Source organism: Meriones unguiculatus, chromosome 19, assembly GCF_030254825.1.
Source record: "Meriones unguiculatus strain TT.TT164.6M chromosome 19, Bangor_MerUng_6.1, whole genome shotgun sequence".
NCBI classification, from domain to species: domain Eukaryota; kingdom Metazoa; phylum Chordata; class Mammalia; order Rodentia; family Muridae; genus Meriones; species Meriones unguiculatus.
In genome coordinates, this window is record NC_083366.1 from 47,704,549 (window position 1) to 47,714,687 (window position 10,139).

Genomic DNA, 10,139 nt, shown 5'->3' on the forward strand with positions numbered 1-10,139 from the left:
TTATGCGGAAGCGAAATAAGAACCATTGAAATTCAAACTGGACTATGAAATTCCCAATTTTACTCTTTAATTATCTCCCCTTTCAACATTTTGCAAGAAATGCCCCAAAGTAGTGCGCCAGAATCAAATAGGCTTTATGACTTTCTAAAAAACCCTTTGGTGCTGCATACCTTGTACCCACCGACATGAAAAAATGAGCAACTTTGCATGGGTGGGATAGGCTCTTCCAGGTGATTCAAATGCTCCACGGTCCTAAAGCATTTGTCTGTGTGCCTGTCAATCAACCTAGAGTCTACTCACCCATTGCTTTACTTAGCTTAGGCCCTAAACCACAAAATCTATCTTCACTCTGGCCCCAGCCGTTGAACACTAAATAGTAAGTGCCCATGCAGAATCATTTCTGACATGCCATTCTTTGGATACTGCTCTCCTCTGATCAGCACTATATGGGTATTCATAGCTAATAGGCTTGACAACGTCCATTTCAAAAATGAAGCAAATGAAGGAGGTATAGCCTGTAAGGGGCTTAGCCTGTAGGAGGCACTACATTTAGTGTCCAGCACTTAACTTGAACCAAAAATGAAACTAACAGCAAAACAAAAGCAGTCAGAATCACATTTGTTGTATTGTCTAAATGTGCTCAGGATTTCAGTTGGGCCTAAATCATGTTTTTACATGACTTATAAAGCAAATGTATGAAAAAAACATTAAAGTATAAATGTGTTTTGACAATTGGCAGAATGAAACATTTGAACAACCAGTGCTATATGCTTATGTTGACCATTTTGTGCAAACGTAGCATAGTGGTTATTTTCCTGTTGCTGTGCTAAAACACCATACCAAAAATAACCACAGAAGAAAGTTCATTTTGGCATATGGTTCCAGAGGGTATGAGCTCATTATGGTAGAAAGCTGTAGAAGAAAGTGGCAGGCATGGCAGCAGGATCAGGAAGCTGAGCAATTGCGTTTTAACCTGAAGCACAAAGTAGAGAGAGTGAAATGGGACTAGGGTAAGGTCATGTCATCCTAACGTGCACCCCCAGTGATGTACCTGCTTCAGCAATGTTGTGTCATAGAAACTTCCTTAAATAGTGCCATCAAACCAGAATCAATGTTCAAGTAATAGAATGGAGGACATTTCTCATTCAAAACACCATATATAACTTCTAGCCCAGCAGTTGTCAATATAAAAACTCTTATGTTACCCCTTCCCTATGAACACTGGACTTATGGGTTACTTGAGTCTAGATTTCTGATAAATCAAAAGAAAATTAAGTACAGTAATTTGAATTATCTTACTCAGAGTCACATGAAAAATACCCCAAGGGTGTATGAGAGGAATGTTTCAGCATGCCTTTGACTTCATAAGAGATCTGTCCAAATTTACAGGATTAGAACATCAGTATAGCCTTTGAGGACATCTGGTCAACCTGCTAATTCTGATCTGGTAGCCCTAGAGGCTGAGGATTCTAGACACAAATTTTAGTGGAAGACTTTTAGTCATTACAATCTAGTTTCATGCAGTTTAAGGAAGTCTAATATATTTTGTGTAATAGTGATATTTTAAAGAATTTCTTTAGAATTAACCTTATTACTTCAGCTGTTCTTCAAAATGGTGGAGAGAACTGGCAAGTTTTAAACAACTATTCATTTAAATCAGAGCAGCTTAAGATTTCTATTTCAGAGTACTTCAAGATAATGTAGCTTACTGTAGTTATTCAGTTTTGTAAAAAGAAGGTGCCAAGGGTAAGCAGAGATCATTTTTGTTGTTGTCGTTTGTTTAGTTTAAGAAACAAATAAGGTTCTTAGGCAAACCAGAAAACATAGCCCACCTACTTGTATGATTAGAAGCAAAGTGACAACTCAGCTAGAGATAGACATGTGGCTGTTAAATTGTCAGATGTTACTGAAGGAGCAGAGTGAGCTGGCCTGGAGCCAGATGGACTTGATCAAGAATGCACCCACTGACTCATAGGAACTTCTGGATACCTGGACTCTTGGCTAACCACCATGTGACTGTGTCTATCCTTGTCAATAGGCAGAAAGGTCTGAAAATACACTGAGCAAAGCTAGCTCAGTCCTTTCCCCTCAAATGTTCCAATCAGCTAAGTCAGTGTCTTTCTAAAGGGTGAGACTATGTGAGGCTCAACCATGGGCATCTTTAAACATCCTGATGCCAGGCTGGCATTACAGAGCTTTCCAAGGGCAACCCTCAGACATCAGTGGAATGGTGGGCTCAACTGAGGCCAAGCCAATGGTTACAGTGAGAGCTAAGCCCAGGGAAACAACGGGTTGAGAAAGGGATAGGGGTGTTCCTATCTTCTGATCTTTGCCACACGAAAATCTGACTCAGCCTTTCAGGTGCTATTCTGGCTGGGATAGAAGAAAAATGTGATTATTCCTTCTTTAGTGTTTTGAAGCTATGCTGTTTTGTTGCTTAGAGTTGAGAGGTAAATATTCCCCTGGGTATTTTGTAGTTGAAGAAGTAGAACCCAGTGGGGAGGTCAGAAGACACTGTATATGCATGGTTCAGAACTGTATAAGTGAGAGTGCCTATCTAATGCTGACTGTACCAGAAAAAAAAAATAACAATAGAGTTGAGACAGTGCCTAAGGCAAGCTAAGGCCATACTCATAGACAAGTAATGCTTTGTGGATATTTGTGACTTCAGGTCACACAGGTTGATTGCATTATGTCTGACACTTGGGAAGGGGTGTATTGAGCAACATTCTGCCCTTGTCATTTTGGAGATTTGGGGGATACCCCTGTGGTAGTTTGAATAGAGTGGCTTCTACAGGCTCATATTTTTGAATGCTTAGTCATCAGTGAATGGCACTACTTGAGAAGGATTAGGGGTGTGGCCTTATTGGAGTAAGTGTAGCCTTAGTTGGTGTAAGTTGTATAATTCACTGGGGGTAGGCTTTGAGGTTTCAAGAGTCCAGCCTAAGACCAGCATCAATCGCTGTTGCTTCTGCCTATGGATCTGAATATAGAACTCTCTGCTACCTTTCTAACACCATGGCTGCCTGCATGCTACCATGTTCCCTGCCGTGATGAAGTATGAGCAAGCTCTACATAAATGCTTTCTAATATAAGAGTTGTCGTCATGGTGTCTCTTTACAGCAATAGGTCAGTGATCAAGACACCCTCCCCCCGAAGTGGTGTGAAAATGGGGCAGTGTTGCTTTTATGTGGCATCAGTTTGGCTAGATAATAACAAGACCAGCCCCACCTCAATGCCTCTCATCTCTGACGTTTTCACTTCTGGCCACAAGTCAACCATTAGTGATTGTCTGTTTTAAGTTGCCAAAGATAATCAATAACTATTTGTTCTGGAGATGGAGAGTTACAGGAAAATCCACTGCCAGGGACCTCTCCTGCTGGCTGACAACACTTGATAGTCCTCCAGCTAGAGACTGAGACACATTAGCGAAGTCAGTGTATTTGAAAGCAGTCTATCCAGAAATGACTATGTGGTCTGGTCTGTGAAACTTCCTGCTGCCAAGCAGATATCATTCACTTATAAAGATTTACATGCCTAGCAGATCTTAGGGCTGAAGACCAGGTCAGGAGCCCCATGCCCCAACTTCTATACTATAGGAGACACCCTGTGGAAGACTCAATCAAATGCTGTCTCTTGTCTCAGCAGTCTTTGAAATCCAGCTGAGGACAAGAGGTCTGTCCACACCAATGATGGTCAACACCTCTGTGTTAAGCAGGTCCTTCTACTTGCATACTTTGATTACTGCTTACTTATTGACTCTAGAGGACTGCTCTTTCTAGAGAGAGCTAAACGTAGGGGCAGTGAGGGCCTACAAATGAATTTGTCTATCATTTTAAAGACAACTAGGCCAGAGACCGCACCCTAGAGACATTCTTTCTTGTTCCTCTAACTCCAACACTCTAGCCACTCAGCTGAGCCGCCTCAGAACCACGTACCATACTTCTAGGATGAGCCTGCCCCAGTACTTTGTGGGGTTACCAGAGTGGCTATTCCGAAGCTGATCACCCTGCCTCACCTGTTTCTTCCCACAGAAAACACAATACTTCCTCTCCTCTCATCCCATTTGCCTCAGGGATGGTGATCCCTCCCGCCTGACTCTGTCCTAGTGGCCTAGAACTGTGACATAGAGGCTTTCCAAAAGGCACCATATCATGCTGTGTTGGTTGAACAACTGTACCTCAACAATAATAAAATTTAATGAAACAATAATAGACAGTAAGACAACAATAAAACTTCGCTTCAAACATACCTTTCTCATCTGTCATTCATAACAATTTTTATTATATTATTTTCAATTATATCTGTTGAGTATATGTATTATATATATATTATATAGATATATAGATAGTTTGTATTCTTCAGGGCCTGATGGACAAACCTACAAATAGACATCTCTGGACACTGTAATGTGAAGATTCAATTCACCTGCATATTACGTAAGGATCGGGTAAGGCACACTTTTCTTATTTCATTATGGTGGGTTCATTCATAACCCCCTCCTAGTTGTTTTGAGCTACTTGATCATTACTGTTAACTGTCTTCACCACATGTGTCTTACCAGAACTTCTACCTCCTACTCAAGACTTTTATCTGTTGACCAACCTCTCCCTTTCCTTCCCTGGAACACATGGACCTTTCCCAGGCTCTGGTGACTAGTAATCTGGTTTTGTTTTTTAAAGAAAAGGATCATTCTATATAGCTCAAGCTAGCCTGAAACTTGTGATCCTCCTGCCTCTACATCCAAAATGCTATGGATTACTGGCATGAGCCCCCACACTCAGCTCTAGTGTACTCTTCTGTGATAATGACCATAGCAGCTCCCACGGTGATGTTCTGCTTGCTTTCTGGACATAGCCTGTTTTAGTTAACTGAGTGTCCTCCAATGACTTCCACTTGTTACAAACAAAAGTATTTTATCATTGTTTGGTTGAACTGGAATGGATAAACTTGTCTACAAGCAAGCACTTTCTGATACCAGAGAACTAGCATTAGTATCGAACGAAGTATTAATTGGCACCAGAATGGAAACGGGAAACTTGGGCTCTATGGTCCTGTCTTAATGAGTGTGAAATTCCAGAACTGCTTTGCATCCTGCAGAAGACAAGTCCAAACCTCAGGGGGAGGTGAGTGTGGACTGGGACAAGAAGCAGAAGGGCTGGGAATGTAGCTCAGTGGAAGAGTGCTTGCCTACTGTGTACGAGGCCTTGGGTTCATTTTCCAGCTCTGAAGAAACAGCCAGAATCAAACGTTTTCCTTGGAATCAGCAGACTTTTCCCCAGAAGGCTTGAGCTTTGGTGGATGCTCCCTTCGCTGATGTGTGGCAGCAGCTCATTGGGACTCTCATGATATCCCTTCAAATACAAAGCGGGACAGCCAGAAAACAAACAACAGCAACAAAAACCCAACCATGTGAAAACTGTGCCCTCACAGAAATTCAAGATAGAGGAGTCCCAAACCTCAAAATAATGTAAATAAACTGGGGAAGGGGGAAAACAATGAAAAAAAAAAGCCCTCATCAAATGAAAGAGATTGGGGTAAAATATCACTGAATTCCAGTGGTTCTCCACAAAGTCTTGCTTCAAGGAAGAGAAGAGTTTGTTGGGAGGCAGGGGAAGAATGCGTGCGAATGAAAAATCCTCCAGAAAAGCAACCCACATTAGTAAGTTCTTTCAAATTGAATTTAGAGCCTCACATTCACAGCAGAGTGCTTTCCTGGTTGATCCTCCTCAGCTCTGTAGCTAAACTTTAATTTAAAAAAGTCAAGATCTTGAATGCTGAGCCTGTTTTCTATCATTTTTCTTCTTCTTCTTCTTTTTTCTTATTCCTACTGTATTCTGGTAACTCCCTTTCTTCTCTTTAACAGTTCATGTCTGTCTTCTTTCGTTTGATAGATGTATACAGCATTTAAATCACTGCACAAAATATAGGAATCAAAATAAGGAATAAACATATTTGTCGTTCTGAGGCTGACTCTGTCTTCCTAACATGATCTGCTCCATTTGTGCCCTTTTTCCTGCACAAAAATTAAAAACTTAAAAAAAAAATTTAAATTCTTTTTCTTCTTGTGTGCACTCGTGTTTTGCTTGCATGTCTGTCTCTCTGGGGGTGTCTGATCCCCTGGGACTGAAATTACAGACAGTTGTGAGCTGCCATGTGGGTGCTGGGAATTGCTCTAGGGTCCTCTAAAAGCACGACCAGTGCTCTTGTCCTCTGAGCCATCTCTCCAGTCCTAACCTATTTCATCCCTATGGCTGAAAAAAAAATCCATTGTATGTGTACATCACATTTTTCTCACTCATTCCCTTGTTTCTGGACACCTAGATTGCTCAGTTATTGTGGATAGTTCTGCAATAAACCTTAATGTAGGAGTATCTCTGTGATGTGCCAACTCTGAGTCTTCTGGGTAAATATCCAAAAGTGATATCGTTGGGTCATAGGGTAAATTTTTGGAGAAACCTCCACATCGGTTTCTACAAAGATTAGACCAATTTATATCCCTGTGGGTAGTGTATACGGGTTCCCTTTTGTCCATAGTCCATCTGGGATTTGCTGTGTGTTTTCTTAATGACTGGCTTTCCAATTGGAACGTAGTTTTGATTTGTATTTCTCTGACAGCTAGCGAGACTGAACATTTTTCACATGTATATTGACCAGTTGCATGCTCCCTTTGGATCACTTAACTAGCCCATACATTGACTGGGTTGTCCATTTTCTTGTTCTTATTTTTTTTTTTGTAACCTTTGAGCTCTTTGTATAGTTTAGAATTTATTCCTCTGTCATATGTACAGCTGTCCCAGATTTTCTACCACTCTGTCTTTTGTGTGATTAACTGTTGTCTTTGAGAGAGCCCTGCTTGCTTTTTTATCTCGAGGGGGAGTCTGCGAGAGAGGCCATAGTGGTGAAGTGGTGGTGGACAGGCGGGGGCACACCTGCTTTGAAAGCTGTCATAAAGAGAAACAGACACAAAGAAACAGACACTGCCCAGCTTTGAGATCTTCTGTTCTCCCGGGTCCCAGAAGACGGATCTGCACAGTTCCTACTGTTTTCAAGTGAATTAGCTTGAAGTTCACTCACAAGACAGTGTTTGAATTGGGATTTACGTGGAATTCCTTCTGCTTTTCCAACCCCTTCCATACCTTCGTTGAAAGACGTTTGTGCTCTGGGAGTCTTATCAAAGGGACTCAGCTTTACCCCTTACCACCCTGAAAATCAGAAATAATCTCCATCTATTAATTGCCTCAAGTCCTTTTGGTATAAGGTTTCATTTGGAGGATTTTGCAGGGACATTTTATACATGATGAATATTCCAAAGGACTGTTCCTGCCTAATTCTAGGTTTAACTGTTGCCTTTGGTTTTGTGTGTTGGTTTTGTGTGTTGGTTTTGTGTGTTGGTTTTGTGTGTCTTCCATCTATCACAAAATTCCAGGATGATTATCACAAAGAGGAGACATTTGATAAGTAAACATTCAAGTGTGTATCTCATTGCTAAGGCAAGACTTCAAAAGAAAAGTGTCTCTCTCTCTCTCTCTCCGTATTCACCCCTCCCATTTCTCTCTTCATTTTCTTTCTTTCTGGATACTGCAGATGGAACCCATAGTTTAGCACAGTTTTCTATGGTTCTATCACTGAGCTGTATAGAGCTCCATATTTTGCTACCTAGTAGATTTTTGAAGAAGTGGGTGTGTAGATAGATGGAAGGAAGCAAAAAGAAGGGGAACGTCAGGAAAGAAACTGGCCTCCCTTCTAGGCTTCTCTTTGTGTAAGAAGCCTACATTTGGCCTGAGCCAGGCACGGAAGTTCTCCAGTGACTCTCTTTATCCACATTTCTGTGCTCCGTGGTTGCAGTCACCTGTGGTAGGCTTCAGTATAAAATACTAGGTAAAAATTTTTTTTTATAGAAACATTCATAGACTTATTACAGCACAGTGTTATCATTTTGTTTTTATCATTAATTGCTGTACCTAACCTGTAAATTAAAGTTTGTGGAGTTGGGAATTATCCACAGTTTCATGGGGTTTTTGGAACATATTCTCAAAGATAAGGAAGGGATGCTTGAACTTATACCAAGTTTAATTAGTAGTAAGTAAGTAAATTCCAAGAGTCCTAAAATTTATGTTTATTAACACAGTATAAGTAGGATCCACAGAAAAGATGAACAGGAGGTAAAATATAGTAGCATGTGCAACTAAGTGCCAATTGCCTCGTTGAAACGTACTAGAGAGAAAATGCAGTGCCAAGGCTCACAGTGCTATCTAGGAGGCAGAGTGGGAAGAGGGAAACAAAAAGCTGGTAGAAAAGAGGAGTGAGAGAGGTGTACCAGGCGATACCAGGTGACCTGTGCTTTGCTGGGCACTCTGGGTGCCCCTAACTTTGGTGAAAGGTTAGAAGACCTAGACAGAAGCAAGTCTAAAACTCTAGTGCTGAGAGCCTGAGACCTGCATTCAGAGATCTGATCTGGGTTTAAATGCCTTAAAGTAGCAGTCTTTCTGCTTCCTTACTTAAATATCAAGCTGGATTATACAGCTTTGTTTCAAAGGTACCTGGAGTTGAACGGATTTCTTTTTTAACATGCTATTTCCTTTGAGCTGGTCTGCTAGACATTTCTGCCTGTCCTTGAGCCTCTAGTTTTGCCTCAGTTTCCCAAGTAGAGTAATGACAGTCATGGCTGACCTGAACTACCCTGAGTGATGACTCATTTGGTGTACTTTACCAAATGTCTCTCACAGCTCTTTGTATGGTTTCGTCTGCCTGTTACTAAAAATGCACAAACACAAATCTTTGATGTTTTTCTCTAACCTGAATTTCACAACTTTGAGATATGTTTCTCTCCAAGTCTCTCTACCAACAAAGAGGCAGTTTTGGCCACTTTATGGAGGTGACACTGTTTTTACCTTGGCAATATGGATTGGCCAAAAAAAAATGCTGCCTGGACCTGGGAAGTGGATTTTCTTGTGCAGACAAACCTCACTGAAGTTTTGTGTGCCTCTCTTGAACTCTCAAGATTTCTTTCCTCCTCTACTCTGTCCTTCCCTGTCCTTGACCCTCCATTATTCCCTCCATGTGTCACCTCTTGACTCCTTACTCATCCTCTGGAACAGGTTCCAGGGAGATGAAGAAAAGAGGGTGGGTGTAGTCTTTGCCTCTAAAGACCCATGGAAGCAGAATTGGGCATCCCACACAGGAGAATGAATGAGCCTTTTATTTTTTTACTTACCATTTTGAAGAAAGACAAATAGGGGAAAATCACAGGTTAACAATCCACAGTGCCAAACTCCTGCTGAGTGAAACTTCCCTGCAATGAGGCAGAGGCAAGTTCCTCAACTTCCTTCCACCAGTCTGAGTGGAAAGTATCCCTGCCTTCACTAACAAGCCCTTTCTTTTGAGACCTGACCAGATATGGGAGAGTAACCAATTCCAAGCATGAAGGGTTAAAGGCCCAGATATAGCTTCCACTCAGAGGAGCTGGAGCAGGGGAAGCAGCAGCAGATGTCCACAGAACACTGTGTGGGTGACAGTGGCTCAGAGGGTTTAGTCATAGCTCTGCATGATGGACTTTAGCCTTTACCAACTCACCGGGCTTCATGAAGATGCCTTCCATGGGCTTCCAGTAGTTGTTCTGACTTGGCTGGGCCATGCCATGTACTTCCTTTTGTCCATTTGTGGGTCGACTGTATTGTTCTCCTGTGGCAGACAGGAGTACATCAGCGGGAGAATGTTTGAGCCACACTTTACCATCTCTCACCCAATAAGGTCCATTACAGAGCACCATCCAGTCATCCAGACAGTCACCTTCACCTTCTTCACCAAGGGCACTCACTTTGTGACCCATATCACATCTCGTGAGAGTGCAGTTGGATACTGTGGTGCTTACTGAGTAGCTTCACCACAGAGCTGCAAGTAAGGACAGCAATATTGGATGTTCCCATGGCTTTCCACAACCACCCAGCAAGAGAAGTGACAAGACAGCCAAGCTAGATCCGAGAGCCCTAATCATCCAAGCTAATTAGATGTTTTTTAAGGTTAGGTTAGGTTACACTCAGACATGTGTAGACTTTGATTCTTGTTTATTTATTTATTTATTTATTTATTTAATGTTTGTTTGTTTGTTTGTTTGCAGCGCTGATGATAGGATCCAG

At 41.7% G+C, this 10,139-nt stretch overlaps 1 pseudogene; it reads right to left on the bottom strand.

Annotated features, from left to right (window-relative positions):
• Positions 1-9,535: 9,535 nt before the first annotated feature.
• Positions 9,536-9,997, bottom strand: LOC110562306 (stromal cell-derived factor 2-like; annotated as a pseudogene).
• Between the last annotated feature and the right edge of the window lie 142 nt (positions 9,998-10,139).